Consider the following 19,116-nt stretch of genomic DNA (forward strand, 5'->3'; position numbering starts at 1 on the left):
TTGTATGTCTTTATTGTTCTTTAAATAAATTTATTGTGAAGTATTGACATTGCTCTATTAAATGTCTTTATAATGCACATTGATTGTGTGCTATTGCGTGACATTAGACTCTAATGTTTAAAGATGCTAATCTGGTGTTTCAAGATGCGTTTCCCACGCAATATTTCTTAATGTTAAAATTCAGGTTAGAATGTCAGTAACTTGGATAATCTGTTTATAAATGTTAAACTACAGGTTTGTTATTAGCAAATAAACCTCGAGCTTGTATTTGTCTGAAGTGCTCATATATGTTATTGTGCAATGGCGTCTTTAGTTTTAAAGAGACATTAAAAACAAACAATTGTATCAAATGATCTGTAGAGATAGAAGATTGTTTAGACTTTAAAATGTAAATCATTTTCTCTTAGTATTTATATATCCTCAACAGAAGAAATTTAAATGCACATGGTTGAGACAATCACATAAGGCATCTCTGTGCATCCACCAATCTTCATCTACTGAGCCGATCTCGATATGCTTTTCAAGCAAAGTATGTCAAGATAGGAAGATAAGTAAATACACTATTTAAAGCTCTTAAAGGGACACTGTCCAAACAAATTTAGCATTGGTGATTGAGCATGAAATGTTAATCAACTTTATTATTTAATCCGATTATCAAATGTTAACAGTTATCTTGTTATGTTTCTTTGCAAATCAATAATGATATTTTATATTACGGACAATTGTTTAATAAAAACCTGGGTTGTCCTTGACGATTGTTGTATCAATTATTCCAAACAATCAAGTTCTGTCCAGAGTACTGAAGCAAATAAATTAGCTATTTACTGCCTTATTTTTAAAGTAATGATAGCAACATCACAATGAGCATTCATAATATGAGACAAGTTTTAAAGTTGATTAAAATAGTATACTCATTCAGAATGTATAAATCATTATTTTTTTAACTGTCTACCTTTAAGTATATTTTGAGTTCATGTCCCTTTAAGGAGACATTTCACAATAATGCTTAAAATATCATAAACCTAGGCACCTTCCTTTTGCTAAATTAGTCTAACATATGAGTAAAGCAAATTTAGATTAACTTCTAGATTGTTTTACAAACTGACTGAAATATATTTATTAAAGGAGGTATTTTTGAGCCTTCAGCTTAGAGGGACATTAAGCTATATGTTATGTATGCATTTTGTATAATATTCTTATATTTGACCAACTTAATATGTTTTGTTATTCAATCATTATATTGTAATTATATATATATATATTCTTGGATTAAATACATCTCTACATAGGCTATTTTGATGCTGATTGTTGTTTGCATATAGATGCCTTATGTAATTGACTAAGATATGTGCATTGATGTTTTTTTTAACAAGTATATTTAAAGACTGAATGTAATTCTATAGTACTTTCTAAATATGTTGAAATTCTTGTATGATATTTTTAAAAATCTATACACAATATACTTTGTGAATGTCCCTTTAAGGACCCAAACATTTTGTATTTTGATTTAACATTGACAAAATAAACAAAAGGGGAATTTACATTCTATATAGATATTTGATGTCTAACCCAAGAGGTAAGATTGTAATAAATACATAATATTACTAAGTATAGTTAAATGACTCCACTAGAAAATTACATAGATTAACCTGGCATCCAATAACTAGCTTTGGAAAAATATCAAGTTAAATGACCTACCATTTATAAATGTAATAATTAAAAGAATTTTTCAAATAATGTTTTGAGATACCTAAGGAAGATACAAGATCTTATACAATTATTTTTACATTCAACAACACTGTCACTTTCATGTAATTGAACCACTTCACCTTCTTAAAAGTTAAAATAAAAAACATTTGACTACATATCCAAATTAATTTTAATATCTACATTTTCAAAAGAAAAGCATTGAAGAATCTCACTCCCCAATTAATGTTATAAAATATATTTTAATTTAATATTCTCTGAAGCATTTGATTTTCTAATATTAATGCATTATTTGATCTTATGCATGTGCTTGTCAAATAGCCAACTACCAGTCATGGGAGTCCAAGTTTTATTTATTTACAGATTATATTGATATTTAGTAGAATCTGTTCAAAAGAATGTATTTAATAATAAAATGTTTAGTATTAACATGTAAAAATAAATTTTATAGAAAAAAATAAAATATTCCTGGAAGTCATCAGATGCCAATCTGAAATGACAAATAATAAAAATGGAACAAAGTTTATACACACGTTGTCAAATATTCATAAAATACATTTAAAATCATATGGTGTCTATGCTCTAACTTTGATCAACATTTTTTAAAGATAATTATTAAATTGATTTAAAAGAAATGAAATACATACACCATTATATTGTTGATTCAAAATTCTATTTAAATATCCAAAATTCAAATTATACATAATAATGTATATCACATTTCAACAATATATGTATGCTGAACATAAATGTAATATTTCATGTCCATTCAAATACCTCTATATCAACTATAATATGTATTCCTTTTTCGGATTGTGATCCCTAAATATCTAATGATGAAATAAGTATGACTAATGTATGTAAGCTAACAATTATCAACATTCTTCATGTGATTCTTAACTAGCATGCACCAACCTGGATAATGCATGGTCTTTGAAAGTCAATTCAGGGGTAAACAGTTGATCTTCAATAGGTGTCTTATTCATCAGTTCATTAAATAGAGGACTGGGAAATACCATCTAAAAAAGTAAAATCATCTAAGTGTCTGATTGTGATCCCTAAATATATAATTTAGAACTAAATATGACTAATGTATGTAAGCTACTAATATTCAACAGTCTTCACTAGCATGCATTGGTACACCAACCTGGACAATGCATGGTCTTTGAAAGTCAATTCAGGGGTAAACAGTTGATCTTCAATAGGTGTCTTATTCATCAGTTCATTAAATAGAGGACTGGGAAATACCATCTAAAAAAGTACAATCATCTAAGTGTCTGATTGTGATCCCTAAATATATAATTTTGAACTAAATATGACTAATGTATGTAAGCTACTAATATTCAACAGTCTTCACTAGCATGCATTGGTACACCAACCTGGACAATGCATGGTCTTTGAAAGTCAATTCAGGGGTAAACAGTTGATCTTCAATAGGTGTCTTATTCATCAGTTCATTAAATAGAGGACTGGGAAATACCATCTACAAAATAGAAAATCATCTAAGTGTCTCCAATAGGATGTCTCCACAGCCTTATTCTATCAAATAGTTTGCACTTACCATGTGAACATGTCTTTGTATGGTTTCAAGGTCAGCAGAATTGAAAGATAATGCCAGACATGATCCCATTGGTATACTTCAATTTCAATCTTGGCTTTTTCCCCACTGTCAGTCTGGGCAATCTTCACTGTCAGGCTTCAAATTGTTCCCTTTCAGTCTTTAGATTAAGTCATCTCCCTAATGTAAGAAATATTTTCAAAAAAATTCATACAAGTGTGTGAATCAGTTCTGTACCCCTCTCCCACCCCCCATTTCATAATAAATTTATGTCACTAGCTTACTAAGCCTGTGTATGAACCTGTGTTATTTTCTATCAAGTGTGAAGATGAGTCATATTGAGCAGAACAAACCTCTGTGTGACATTGAACCATAGTCATTCTAGAGTATCCCTTTCTGATTATGTACATTTTAAGTAATGTGTAAACAAAATTATATTTTTTAAAATGTATGCCATATGATGTATTTGTGTACAATTCATGCCAGCAACAGTCCATACATTTCTACTTACCATCTGATGTCCTCTTTAAAAACCAGGTGGCAAAGACTCGCTATAGGACCCAATGCCCAGAGCATCACCTATATGAATAAATTAAACAATTATTCTAACATTTGATCAATCCTAACATGTTTGCACAATTCTCTACTTGTCATTTCCCTAGAGTTCACATCTATTGAAAATACTCCAGTGTAACTTCTATTCTTTACCGTCTAAAGTGGCGGTTGATGACGTCTGCTCTGACATCAAGTCCCTCGTCCTGGAATTCCCCCTCTAGAACAGGATCATCCTCCTCATCTCTGAGGAGGTCTCTGTCCACCGGGACGGCCTGCAGCATCCCAGCCCGCTGTGCAATATTATGCAGGACGCTACAGGCTACAACGATCTTAGCCACCTTCTTTGGGTTGTACTGGAGTGCTCCTCCAGAACGGTCCAGGCACCTGAATCTCATCTTCAGGAGCCCGAACATCCTTTCAACCACCGCCCTGGTTCTCTTATGAGCCCTATTGTAGCGCTCCTCAGACACATCAGTCGGGCTACGCAAGGAGGTAATGAGCCAAGGCCGGCTCATGTACCCAGAATCACCTATAAATTTTGAACAGAACATAATTCAAACAGAATCCTTAAACTAGTATATTCTTTTATAAATATTTTTTTGTACACGATAATCCATATTAAAAGTTGTCAGAAACATCCAAAAAATAACTTTCTATATTATTCTGTATCTTCCCATTTCAGCTAAGACATGCTACATATGCGTATTTCTCATAAAACAAACCTTGTGTAAAATGCTAACTACATGGTTACATTGCATTCTCTATCTGAGCACTTAAGGTAAGACATGCTACATATCTGCATTTAAATAAAACTAGACATTAGCGGAAAGAGACAATGACAGGGTTAAATTGCATGAGATAATTTCTTCCCATTTCAGCTAAGACATGCTACATATGCGTATTTCTCATAAAACAAACCTTGTGTAAAATGCTAACTACATGGTTACATTGCATTCTCTATCTGAGCACTTAAGGTAAGACATGCTACATATCTGCATTTAAATAAAAGTAAACATTAGCGTCGGTAAATAACAAATGGTTAAATTGCATCCTATAGCTGAACATGACGCTAACATTTACAAACTACAGGGGCAATTGTCAAACTAATTAACCATGTTGTGCACAAATACTCACCAACGAGATAACCAGGGGGCATTTGTCTTTCCTCAAACTGTCTCCACAGGGACGACAGAGAGAGGATGCGGGCATCATGACAAGCCCCTCCAAAATTCGCATACACATGCATAATCCTCATCCGTGCGTCACAAACATACTGCACGTTGAGGCTATGAAAATGTTTGCGATTTCTGAAGGGCAAGTCATCAATTGGAGCACGCAGCGCAATGTGGGTACAATCTATGGCTCCCAAGACATTGGGCAATTGAGCAATATCAAAGAATTCCCGCTTCAGGCGCCTCCAATCACCATCATTCTGTGGGAATCCTATGTATTGCTTACTGATACGTACCATGGCGTCCAGAAAGTTATCAAACACCACAGAGAATGTACCTTGAGCCAGGCCATGCATGTACAGTTCTCCGGATTGAAAACTCCCAGAGGCCAGGACGTATAGACAGCTTAGCATCTTACTCATGGGGGGAACAGCAGTCCTTATTTGTATACGTGGCTCCAAATGAGGTTTAAGAAGCTCGTAAAGGCCAATGAGCTGTTCGCGATCGAGCCGATACTTATCAAAAACCTCAAAGTCGCTCATGTTTTCCAAGGTGGGTCTCACCCTGTAGACAGGAGGACCTCGAACCAGACGACCCCTTCGTCTCGGTCTGAGCTGCTGAGGCTGCCTGATTCGACCAACAGCTAGTTCGCCAATAGCAGCACCAGCAGCGTCTACCATGTCATCGTCATCCATCTTTCAAAACAGCGTAACAAGGTAAGCACTTGATCTGATGTGGATCACAAGTGATGCTTTGGCCATGTTGTTTGGGGGATTTATAGTACGATTAGTCCAATGGTAGTGAGTTTGTAATGATTGCTGATTGTATTCACCTGTTTGTATGTGAGCGGCGCGAATGCTTTCACAGTGGGCGTTTTTTGGTTGTTTGCTGAAATGTTGTTTTCCAACAATGAATCTCAATGTGAAAGTGTCAAATATCACACATACAGTGCATGTTTGTAATGTTTGTTCATATGCGTAATCAATATTTCTTAAACGCGATCTTATAGTAACAAGCACACGTCCAGGCTAACATGAATGAAAGTGCATAGTTGTGTATAATGTGCATCGAATGTGATCGATCAATGTTGCTGCAATATTGTTTGTAAACGATAAAGTAACATCTGCCATCTGTAGGATTGTATATATATGAGTGATTGCCGAGCAGTAAATATTGTACGCGTCCCTTTCAAATCGCAATAATAATTCCGAACTTCCCGTCTGCCATCTGTAGTATTGTATATATAAGTGATTGCCGAGATGTGAATATTGTATGCGTCCCTTTAAAATCGCAATAATAATTCAGAACTTCCCGTATGCCATCTGTAGTATTGTATATATAAGTGATTGCCGAGATGTCAATATTGTATGCGTCCCATTCAAATGGCACTAATACTGAATAACTTCCGGCTGTCATCTGTAGTATTGTATATATAAGTGATTGCCGAGCAGTCAATATTGTATGCGTCCCTTTCAAATCGCACTAATACTGAATAACTTCCGGCTGTCATCTGTAGTATTGTATATATAAGTGATTGCCGAGATGTCAATATTGTATGCGTCCCTTTCAAATCGCAATAATAATTCCGAACTTCCGGCTGTCATCTGTAGTATTATATATATAAGTGATTGCCGAGCTGTCAATATTGTATGCGTCCCATTCAAATCTCAATAATACTGAATAACTTCCGGCTGTCATCTGTAGTATTGTATATATAAGTGATTGCCGAGCTGTCAATATTGTATGCGTCCCTTTAAAATCAGCATAATAATTCTGAGCTTCCGGATGTCATCTGTAGTATTGTATATATAAGTGATTGCCGAGCTGTCAATATTGTATGCGTCCCATTCAAATCGCACTAATACTGAATAACTTCCGGATGCCATCTGTAGTATTGTATATAAAGTCATTTGCGATCTGACAATATTTCTTAATTGTCCCATTGAAATTTCCCTAATAATGCTGTTCAAAAGTGTTGTTTACGTATATGTTGTATTGTAGTATTGAGTGTTAAAGTTCCTAAAGGGGTGGTACAGTGGTGAATCTGTGATGTGTATGGTTGAATCTTCTAATGACGTCATGATATTATTAACCTGCCTATGTAGTTCAGAAATCCTCATTGTGTTGTTGTATTGTGCTACATTGTTATTGTGTGCTGAATAAAATATAAATGTGTGCTTTGTGGTTGCGTGATGGGTGATGCGTGTTATGTACATGTACGTATATATTGTGATTGTGTCCCACATATGCTGACTTCTATATAGCGGTGTGGCATTGTTGTTCCTTCCCATAAAGTGACATCTGTAATCTGGTGTAATGATGTTTTTGTTGTAGGTAATTCCTAATGGTTTATTGTGATGGAATCATGATGTTAAAAGTACAGTCAAATCCATATGTTGTGTTTTGTGATTCCTGTAGAGAATGTAATGTGTTTGTCCCCCATCATTTGAATGCACATGTATGAGTGAATGTTAAAAGTAATATATGTGCATCCATGAGTGATCATGTGTTAAGCCTATGTAAATATGCAGTTGCTGCAAGCATATGAGTTGAATAACATAAATGCAATAATAAAGGTAAATGAGAGGTGTTTCCCATTGTGTACTGTTTGTGAATCCAGAAATGTTTAGTGAATTTTATTTTAATTTTAAATGTAATTTTATTGAAATAATAATGTGTTACTAGTGATGTGGATTTGTAGTTGATGTAATCTAAAAGTGTGAAACAATTTTATGGTGTTGTGAATATTCAATAATTAAAAACCATAAGTCCACCATAGGGAAATAGTCATTTCTTAATATATTTATCATAGCTGGGTCTAACGCATGAAATCATGTATTTTCTAGCGCTGGTATTTGGAGTTTTTCAGTCTACGCTATTTGCGTGCGTTAGGGAAATGAGGGTTTCGCGTGCACGAGCACGTCTTCCCAATAGAAGTCAATGGAGGCTCTAAAGATTTCTAATTTTTTTTTCTAAGACTGGTTTTCCTCGTAAAGTGAGTGACGTCATGAGCTTGTGTGAAAAAGTAACTAAATCATGTTCTTTTTGTAATAAATAAATATTTTGTGTATGTCATGTGGTGTATATTGTTTGTATGCATCGATGAGTGTATGTTTGTGATAATGTTATTAGTTAGATGTAGGTATATGAGGGTCTTTTCCCGTATGTCCATGTAAGTCAATGGGAAAATGGATTTGTGTGGATTTTTTTCAAACACCCGAGATCTCGCAACTTTAATACTTTGTATTTTGCTGAAAAAATATTAAATATGAAAAATAAATATAGTGTAGTGTTTGTATGAGTGTAAGTGTACTTTGTGTAATATTTTTTTTGTGATTCGTGGATGTTTTTTTTGTCGGTATATGTTTACTACTGGGTCTGAGGTGGCGGTAGAAATGTGAGCGTTAGGTGTATTTTGAGTGGCGGTAAATAAACTCGAAATAACGGAGTGCGTAAGAAACCCGCGTTAGGAGCCTCTAACGCTGGTTTTCATGGCTAACGCCGAACTCCAAATCTAGGCCATAGAATTTGACGGTAGATAAGAACCAAAAAGGCCCATCAAGTCTACCCATATTGCATGTTACTTTTTCCTTAGGATAGACTTATGCATGTCCCAGGCATTTTTAAATTCCTTTACAGTCTTTGTGTTTATCACCTCAAATGGAAGTTTATTCCATGAATCCACCACCCTTTCTGTAAAAAAATGCTTCCTCAAATTTCTCCTGAATCTACTACCCTCTAACTTTAGATTATGACCCCTTGTTTTGGCATTTATTTATTTATTTATTTTTTTACTACTTTTTTTATTACTTATTGCGGTGGGGGGATGGCAGTTGACAAGTAGATATTGTGCATGCGTTAGGTGTTTGTTAAGACTTCCAGGGAGTTACGGGGCTCATATACTCAGCGCAAGGCTTGATGCGCCAGCCTATGTGTGACAAGGTGAAAATGGAGTAAAATTTCTCAATTTTCGCTGCGTAAGTCCTTGCGCTGAATATATGATACCGACTTGCAACGTCAGTTCTATGTTAGTTTATGGGAGGAAAAAAAGCGTCCGACGGGTGAAATATACTCGCCGCATTTGTATGCAGCACCGTATATATGTGATAGCTACATCCATCTAAAAATAGCAGACGCTTGCTTTTGTGAGCGAAGCCGCATATGTGATCGAGCCCCTAGATTTCTGTAAGAAATAATGTAATATTAAAACACATTAAAGCATTTTATTAGTGCCCTTCTATGTCCCTTTATACATACATATATTTGAGCATTCTGGTATTATTTTATATAAAAAATAGAGAAAAGGCAGCACCAGCATTAAATTAAAAAAAACTCACTTTATTCTCTTACAGGCAAAACAAGTGTGACATGGAAAGAACGTCTGACGCGTTTCACGCCCCCTAGTGGCGCTTCATCAGAGACTCTGAATGAAGCGCCACTAGGGGGCGTGAAACGCGTCAGACGTTCTTTCCATGTCACACTTGTTTTGCCTGTAAGAGAATAAAGTGAGTTTTTTTTAATTTAATGCTGGTGCTGCCTTTTCTCTATTTTTTATGTTGCATTGTGGCAATTGATTCATTGCCAATCCTAGGCACTGCACCCAGTCACCGCATGACCTTCGTGTTTAACTTTGCCATTATCACGGCGGCGTCTGTGACGTCATCACCCTGAGCCACAGTTCGGACCGGCATGGGAGTTTGGAGCGGCCGCTTGCCTTATACCTCCTGGTATTATTTTATATCTATTTCTTGGTTAGTTAGAATTGATATCATTTTTAGCAGACATAGGCAAATGACATGTCTTATCAGATCAGCTGTTGATAATTGCTTGCCTGGAGAAGCAAGAAAAGAGATTTGGAGAACAGAAGCAGACTAGATAAAGCTAGCACTTCCTCTTGCTACTACAGCAATCAGCTCAGTCCTATTGAATTAGTAATATAGCTCTGCTCGATGGATTCTGCAAAATGTGAATTTCAGTTCAACAGGGAACTACAATATTAAAGTAAAACAATGTTTGCACAGTAAGAAAATAAAAGAACAATTATTATATTAAATGTATATGTTAAATGGAAAAAACATATTTATGCCAGTGTGTGTGTGTGTATATAAACACAAGCATACACATTTATATGTATAGAATGTCTTTATTAGCTAATTTAATCATAAAAACACAACCCCATAATAATGTAATGTGATTAATGCAGACAATATTTACAATAATGTAGACAGTTTGCAGTGTGCATTTTTAAAAGCACAAAAGCATTTTATACATAGCACTGTCCTTGGTGCTGGTAGGACACAAGTCAATGGAACAAGATGGTGAAGCCATAAGTCTCAGGATTAGCTGTACTGGGTGCCCATCAAAAAGAAAAATGGTACCTATACTGACTTTGAATTGATATTTACAGTTTATTGTATAAGTATATTTATGACCTTTAAAATCCAAGTATATATAATGTCCTCGTATCATGAGGTCCTGTATTACACTGAATTGTGACATACATCAAAATCAGGTTAAAATTCTTAGTCATTGATTCTTAAAGGAAGAGTCAACTCCAGAATTGCTATTGGTGAAAAGATAGATAAACCCTTTATTACCCATTTGCCAGTTTTGCAACACGGTTATATTAATACACTGTATCTCCCAAAAGTGAGTACACCCCTCACATTTTTGTAAATATTTAATTATATCTTTTCATGTGACAACACTGAAGAAATGACACTTTGCCACAATGTAAAGTAGTGAGTGTACAGCCTGTATAACAGTGTAAATTTGCTGTCCCCTCAAAATAACTCAACATACAGCCATTAATGTCTAAACCGTTAGCAACAAAAGTGAGTACACCCCTAAGTGGAAATGTCCGAATTGAGCCCAATTAGCCATTTTCCCTCCCCGGTGTCATGTGACTCGTTAGTGTTACAAGGTCCTTTATAAGATTGCTAAAAACATTGGGGCCTATTTATCAAAGGTCTGGCGGACCTGATCCGACAGTGCGGATCAGGTCCGCCAGACCTCTCTGAATGCGGAGAGCAATACGCTCTCCGTATTCAGCATTACACCAGCAGCTCTTGTGAGCTGCTGGTGCAAAACCGCCTCCTACAGGTTTGCGGCCAATCGGCTGCCAGCAGTGGGGTGTCAATCAACCCGATAGTACTCGATCGGGTTGAATTGCGGTGATGTCTGTCCGCCTGCTCAGAGCAGGCGGACAGGTTATGGAGCAGCGGTCTTTAGACCGTTGCTTCATAACTGGTGTTTCCGGCGAGCCAGCAGGCTCACCAGAAAAACGGGCCCTCAATCTCCATCCAGAGCTTGATAAATGGGTCCCTATGTCACAATTTTTGACGAAATGTGTTAAAAACACATGTACGCTCCTAGGTTTATGCTTCAACAAAGGATTGCTAGAGTATGAAGCAAATTGATCATAAATGTAAATCGGAAATTTATTTTATTGCACACTTTGCCTACACCATAGGGTCGATTTATGAAGCAGCAGATTCTGCTTCCGACCCACTCCGCATCAGTTCCATCTGAAGCGGAAGATAATAAGCAGCGGTCCTAAGACCTCTGCTCCTTAACTCGTCTACCACCTCTGAGGTGGCAGACAGCAATCAGCCAGGTCAAATCCAATTGGGTTCATTGAAACCCCCTTCTAGCGGCTGATTGGCAGAGAATCGGCAGGGGTCGGTATTGCACCAGCAGTTCACAAGAACTGCTGATGCAATGATAAATGCCAACAGTGTATGCTGTCGGCATTTATCTATGTGCGGCAGACATAATTCGCTATAGCGGATCATGTCTGTCCACACCATGGTAAATGTACCCCCATGAATGTATAATTTTAGTATTTACAAGAACGTTAAAATATATACAAAAGTTGATTCTATTTTCTTAATAAAAAAAAAAATACTTTTCTATTTGGATAACAAGAGCTTTTAATGTTATAATGCTTATATTACATTTTGGAGTTTATATTCAAAGAATGTAGGCAAAAGACAAATTGGGGTTTCATTGGTATTAAAAAAACAAAATGACTCAGGTGTGTCTAAAGTAAACAGTTGATAAATACTTTTCCAGGCAATTCATAAATATTCATAATTAGAAATGACCATATTGATTATTATAATTAGTAAAAACAGGCATACGTCTGTATTAGGCAAGCTGTAAAAAAGGAAACCTCTGCTCCTTTCACATCTAATACTAAACGTATTTTCTCTGTAGAAGAAGATTATTTCAACAAGAAGGTTCTTCAGTTATAAAGATAAAATAAAAGCCTGATATAAAAGTTTTCTATTGAGCTAAAGTAAGAGCTTTAGGATCTATGAAAGATTTGTTACACTGTTATATTTTATTGAAAGGCAAACAATAGCTACTAGTTTCATACTACATAAGGTACTTAATAGCAATATAGACATTTTTTTGCTTGGAAATATAATAAGGGTTGGATGTGTGTTCTCTACTACTTAGAAAATATTTACTAATTTGTTACTGAAAATAAAACAACATTACCAAGTTATATTTCATAATAATACAATCCACATTCATCGTGGCGCTTACCAGCCTCCAGGAGAGCTGTCTTCGGGGTAGCGTTTCTTCAGCGGAACACTGATCCTTCCTCTCTGCGTAATCCTTTTGCTCACTTCCCAGGAGCCTCAGGCCTTCAGACGTCAACGTCACGACGTCACATGTAACAGGTATAGGAATACAAAAACAAGCCGGGCATCACTTAGAAAGAGGTAAAGTGACAAAAAATGATGGATACGGGTGTTGTTCCTTAAAAATATATAGTTCTTCTTTATTGAGTGAGACAGATAAAAACAAATTAGGGCTCACTGCCCCAGCGGTACATAAAAGGGTTCTAGTGAAGATACAAACGAGCAGACATGTTTCGTGTGGGGCTACCACACTTGCTCACTGCTTACCAGTATCTTCACTATGAGCTCTATTTAAAGAGACAGTAAATTAATTAATTAATTAGTTGTGCATGAACCTCATACACTTTAGATTAAATTACTTAACCCTTATTTTTACCTACCAAAAGAATGTCGCTACAATTAATGTGTACTAAGGTGACAGGCAGCTAAATGTATAATACCATTATATTGCAGTTAGCCATATTTTCTATTCAAATTTTAAGACAGATTCATGTAAGTATATGAATACCAGAATTACACATATGAACATGGATGAAAACTGCAAAAATCATAGTGTGGGGTTACAATTGAGTTTACTACCTTGCCTACTCTGAATATAAGTAATTTATTATATACATATATGTCCCAAGGTTTCACCTAAAGGCACATATTTAATAAATACCTCTATATGAACAGATGGATAGATGCAGAACAATTATAATATCATAGAAAGACAATGTTGACAATTCCTCTGAAATAAGTATATATCACATCAGATAAATAAATTAACGTCACTTTCCATATTTATTCCCCATGGGTGTCTGGTGTTCAGGTAGAATATCCATTTAGCTTCATTGTAGTTTAAACGGTATTCCCTGTCCCCTCCTCTCTTATTAACTGGCACCTGATCAATGGCCTGCACAGAGAGCAATGAAGCATCTCCTGCATGCATACTCTTAAAATGCCTAGCAACAGGGGTGAATACCTCCGGGTCCTCTATATCTCTGACATGTTCAAGGACTCTATCTTTCAAAAAACGTTTGGTTTTACCAACGTACTGGATTTGGCACCCCCTACAGGTCAATAAATATACTACATGTGTTGATTTACAATTCAAATTAAACCTGATTTCATAGGATTTGTTTGTTACGGTAGAAAGAAAATGCATCCCCTCATTCACAAAACTGCACGCCTTACAGCGTGTGGCCCTACATTTATAAAAACCTAATCTTTTAGGTAGCCATGTTGTAATCTTTTTGCTCCTTAGGTCTGAAGGAGCTACTAAATTCCCCAATGTCTTTCCTTTTTTGGCTACACATTTTAGGCCTCCTGAAGCCAGACCTTCCAGGCATGGTTCACCACTCAAAATAGGGAGATTTCTTTTAATAATGTTGCAAATTTTGTTAAATTCCAGGCTATATGGAGTACTAAAAATAATTTTATTCCCCATATTTGTTGATGTCTTTTTTGTGTTTTTATACTGTAAAAGTTCATCTCTCTGTAGTTTGTCTACCTCTTTTTTAACACTACCAAGTAGTTTCTCCGGATAGCCTCTACTCTGTAATCTCTGATCGAGTATGTCACATTGCTCTTTATAAGTCCTATCATCCGAGCAGATTCGCTTTGTTCGAATGTATTGTCCCTTTGGGATTGCCTTTTTCACATGCCCCGGATGGCAGGACTTATAATTTAGGATTGTGTTCCCCCCTGATGGTTTCCTGAATACACTGGAATGAACATAACCAGTATCGTCCTCAACTTTTAACTCTACATCCAGGAATTTAATTGTAGTGTCATGCTGTTCTGCAGTAAATTTTAGCCCCACTAAGTTAGTGTTAAGGCTATCTATAAAACTCTGAGCAGATTCTGCACTTCCATCCCACACCACCAGGAGGTCATCGATGTACCGACCGAAATAATCTATATTAGATTTAAAGGGGTTGCTATCTCCATAGACGTGGGACAACTCCCACCAACCCATAAAGAGGTTGGCATAGGAGGGGGCAAATTTAGCCCCCATAGCTGTCCCACGTCTCTGGAGGTAGCAACAACCCTCAAAAAGAAAAAAATTATGTGTCAGCAAGAATTCTATTGCTGTTATCAATAAATGTTTTAAATCAATCCCATAATTAGAAAAATTCTCCAAAAAAAAAGAAATAGCGGTTAACCCCTGATGGTGTGGGATTGAGGTATACAGAGAGACGACATCAATTGTCATAAATCTATATCCCTTTTTCCAAGTTAAATTTTTAACAGTGTTTAGAACCTGGGTCGAATCTCTAATATAACTCATGAGTTCCAATACCAAAGGTTGCAGGTAGGAATCCACTAGTTCAGAGAGGGGCTCCAAAAGGGAACCCACCCCCGAAATAATGGGCCTACCTGGAGGGTGAGTACTATCCTTGTGAAGTTTGGGTAAGAAGTAAAAAATGGGGGTATATGGCTTAGGAGTAAGGAGAGTATCAAACAATATTTCTTTAAAGGCTCCCACTTGTTTGCCTAATTCAAGTATGTCTTTCAGTTTTCCTTGGAATTTTTTGGTTGGATTGAAACTAAGTTTTGAATATACTGTTTCATCCCTTAATTGTCGGTTTGCCTCTGCTACATAGTATTCTCTGTCCATGATTACAACATTTCCACCTTTGTCCGAATTTTTTATAACAATATCTGGATTGGATTTTAGATTGTTTATTGCCCTGCTCTGTTCAATGGTGAGATTATGTGTGAAATGTCTCTTGGATTTCTCTCCTTCCTGTATTTGTTCTGATAATAATTTTAATTGACGTTCCACCGTGCGCTGGAATATGTCAATAGACTTACTCCTACTCTGCACCGGATAGTAGTTACTTTGTTTCATACTAGGCTTAAAATCTGGGGTTATGGCAGTGGACTCACCCTTTTCACTTTCATTTAATAGAGTTGTGAGTTCAAGTACCAGACATTGTTCACCAAAACTGAGTGTCCCCGTCTCCATTTTTTTCACAGGTGTAACCGATACAATTTCTTCCTGTGCAGCACCATCCACCGAGCCTTCAAAATGTTTTTTCAGAGTAATTTTTCTTACAAATTTATTGACATCGTGGATGGTGCTGAACAGGTTGAAATGTGCAGTAGGGACAAATCCCAAACCCAGACCTAAGACTTCTATCTCTGTTCTGGATAGATCATACTGTGAGAGATTGACTACATTCCTTACACATATTTCCTCGTGTAGGTGCGTGTCTGATAGTGTATCTTGTTTTTGTTTGTTTTTTCTCCTCCCTCTGCACCCCCTTCTTGTTTTTTTCTTTTTGACCTGCTCCCCATACGCCAATCGTTTTTTGGCTGTGTGCTACCCTCCACCTGTGGTGTATCCAAAACCGAAAGATTATTCACTACTTCTATTTCTTCATTGGACTCATGATCTGAGGTATCAACATCATACTCCGTCTCTTCGAAGTGTACTTTTTTATTTTGTTTAGGAAAAACTCCAGACTTGGTATCTGATTTACCACTTCTTTGAGACAGTTTAGCATGATGTTGTCCCTTTCCCCCTTGTATCTGCCATCTATACACTTTATTAAAATCATAATCCCTCTTATCACGTGACAATTTTTGTTTTTTAAAATCCCATAATTCCTTGGAAAAACGTGTCATATTGTCTTCAAATTTTTTATCATAAGATTTAAAGTCTTTGTCTGTTTGAAATGCTTTAAGGTCATTTTGTACAGTCTTAATATGACTAATGCATTCAAGTCTCTGCTGCTTTTTAAACTCTACCAATAGATCCATTAAGGCAAAAGAGCAAGCATCCAGGATCTTATTCCATTTACTGATAAAGTCAGCGTCATTTACCAAGAAAGAGGGAAATTTTCTAATTCTTAGGCCTCTTGGTATCCTCTTCTGTCTCTTATAAAGTAAAAAAGTTCTTATGTCTAGGTCTAGTTTTATATCCCTCCTTCTTAGCTCGTCCATTTGAAAAAACAAGCAGTCTAGTGTGTTGTCACAGTCCTGCAAACTCTCATCTTCATCTAATTCATATACTTGTAGTGAAGCTTCCAGGTCCTTAAACACAAAGCCTTGTGGTGATTCTGCCATTACGCCAAAGTAAACTCTCACATCAAAAAGTAGCGTAAAAAGTTTTTTTATATACTGTACTCACTCAAATATAATCAGGAACAAACACCCTCTTGTATACATAGTCCGTCAAACAACGTTATGCTGTACTAGAGGAAATTCTTCAGTTCCGCACAATTGTGAGCGCTTAATTTAACCCCACAGCATACAAACAAAGCCCCCTCAGCGAGCCGCCATAATGAAAACGTACTCAGAGCACAGCAATACAATCCACATTCATCGTGGCGCTTACCAGCCTCCAGGAGAGCTGTCTTCGGGGTAGCGTTTCTTCAGCGGAACACTGATCCTTCCTCTCTGCGTAATCCTTTTGCTCACTTCCCAGGAGCCTCAGGCCTTCAGACGTCAATGTCACGACGTCACATGTAACAGGTATAGGAATACAAAAACAAGCCGGGCATCACTTAGAAAGAGGTAAAGTGACAAAAAATGATGGATACGGGTGTTGTTCCTTAAAAATATATAGTTCTTCTTTATTGAGTGAGACAGATAAAAACAAATTAGGGCTCACTGCCCCAGCGGTACATAAAAGGGTTCTAGTGAAGATACAAACGAGCAGACATGTTTCGTGTGGGGCTACCACACTTGCTCACTGCTTACCAGTATCTTCACTATGAGCTCTATTTAAAGAGACAGTAAATTAATTAATTAATTAGTTGTGCATGAACCTCATACACTTTAGATTAAATTACTTAACCCTTATTTTTACCTACCAAAAGAATGTCGCTACAATTAATGTGTACTAAGGTGACAGGCAGCTAAATGTATAATACCATTATATTGCAGTTAGCCATATTTTCTATTCAAATTTTAAGACAGATTCATGTAAGTATATGAATACCAGAATTACACATATGAACATGGATGAAAACTGCAAAAATCATAGTGTGGGGTTACAATTGAGTTTACTACCTTGCCTACTCTGAATATAAGTAATTTATTATATACATATATGTCCCAAGGTTTCACCTAAAGGCACATATTTAATAAATACCTCTATATGAACAGATGGATAGATGCAGAACAATTATAATATCATAGAAAGACAATGTTGACAATTCCTCTGAAATAAGTATATATCACATCAGATAAATAAATTAACGTCACTTTCCATATTTATTCCCCATGGGTGTCTGGTGTTCAGGTAGAATATCCATTTAGCTTCATTGTAGTTTAAACGGTATTCCCTGTCCCCTCCTCTCTTATTAACTGGCACCTGATCAATGGCCTGCACAGAGAGCAATGAAGCATCTCCTGCATGCATACTCTTAAAATGCCTAGCAACAGGGGTGAATACCTCCGGGTCCTCTATATCTCTGACATGTTCAAGGACTCTATCTTTCAAAAAACGTTTGGTTTTACCAACGTACTGGATTTGGCACCCCCTACAGGTCAATAAATATACTACATGTGTTGATTTACAATTCAAATTAAACCTGATTTCATAGGATTTGTTTGTTACGGTAGAAAGAAAATGCGTCCCCTCATTCACAAAACTGCACGCCTTACAGCGTGTGGCCCTACATTTATAAAAACCTAATCTTTTAGGTAGCCATGTTGTAATCTTTTTGCTCCTTAGGTCTGAAGGAGCTACTAAATTCCCCAATGTCTTTCCTTTTTTGGCTACACATTTTAGGCCTCCTGAAGCCAGACCTTCCAGGCATGGTTCACCACTCAAAATAGGGAGATTTCTTTTAATAATGTTGCAAATTTTGTTAAATTCCAGGCTATATGGAGTACTAAAAATAATTTTATTCCCCATATTTGTTGATGTCTTTTTTGTGTTTTTATACTGTAAAAGTTCATCTCTCTGTAGTTTGTCTACCTCTTTTTTACTTCTTACCCAAACTTCACAAGGATAGTACTCACCCTCCAGGTAGGCCCATTATTTCGGGGGTGGGTTCCCTTTTGGAGCCCCTCTCTGAACTAGTGGATTCCTACCTGCAACCTTTGGTATTGGAACTCATGAGTTATATTAGAGATTCGACCCAGGTTCTAAACACTGTTAAAAATTTAACTTGGAAAAAGGGATATAGATTTATGACAATTGATGTCGTCTCTCTGTATACCTCAATCCCACACCATCAGGGGTTAACCGCTATTTCTTATTTTTTGGAGAATTTTTCTAATTATGGGATTGATTTAAAACATTTCTTGATAACAGCAATAGAATTCTTGCTGACACATAATTTTTTTCTTTTTGAGGGTTGTTGCTACCTCCAGAGACGTGGGACAGCTATGGGGGCTAAATTTGCCCCCTCCTATGCCAACCTCTTTATGGGTTGGTGGGAGTTGTCCCACGTCTATGGAGATAGCAACCCCTTTAAATCTAATATAGTTTATTTCGGTCGGTACATCGATGACCTCCTGGTGGTGTGGG

Source organism: Bombina bombina, chromosome 5 (genome assembly GCF_027579735.1).
Source record: "Bombina bombina isolate aBomBom1 chromosome 5, aBomBom1.pri, whole genome shotgun sequence".
In the NCBI taxonomy this organism is placed as follows: Eukaryota; Metazoa; Chordata; class Amphibia; order Anura; family Bombinatoridae; genus Bombina; species Bombina bombina.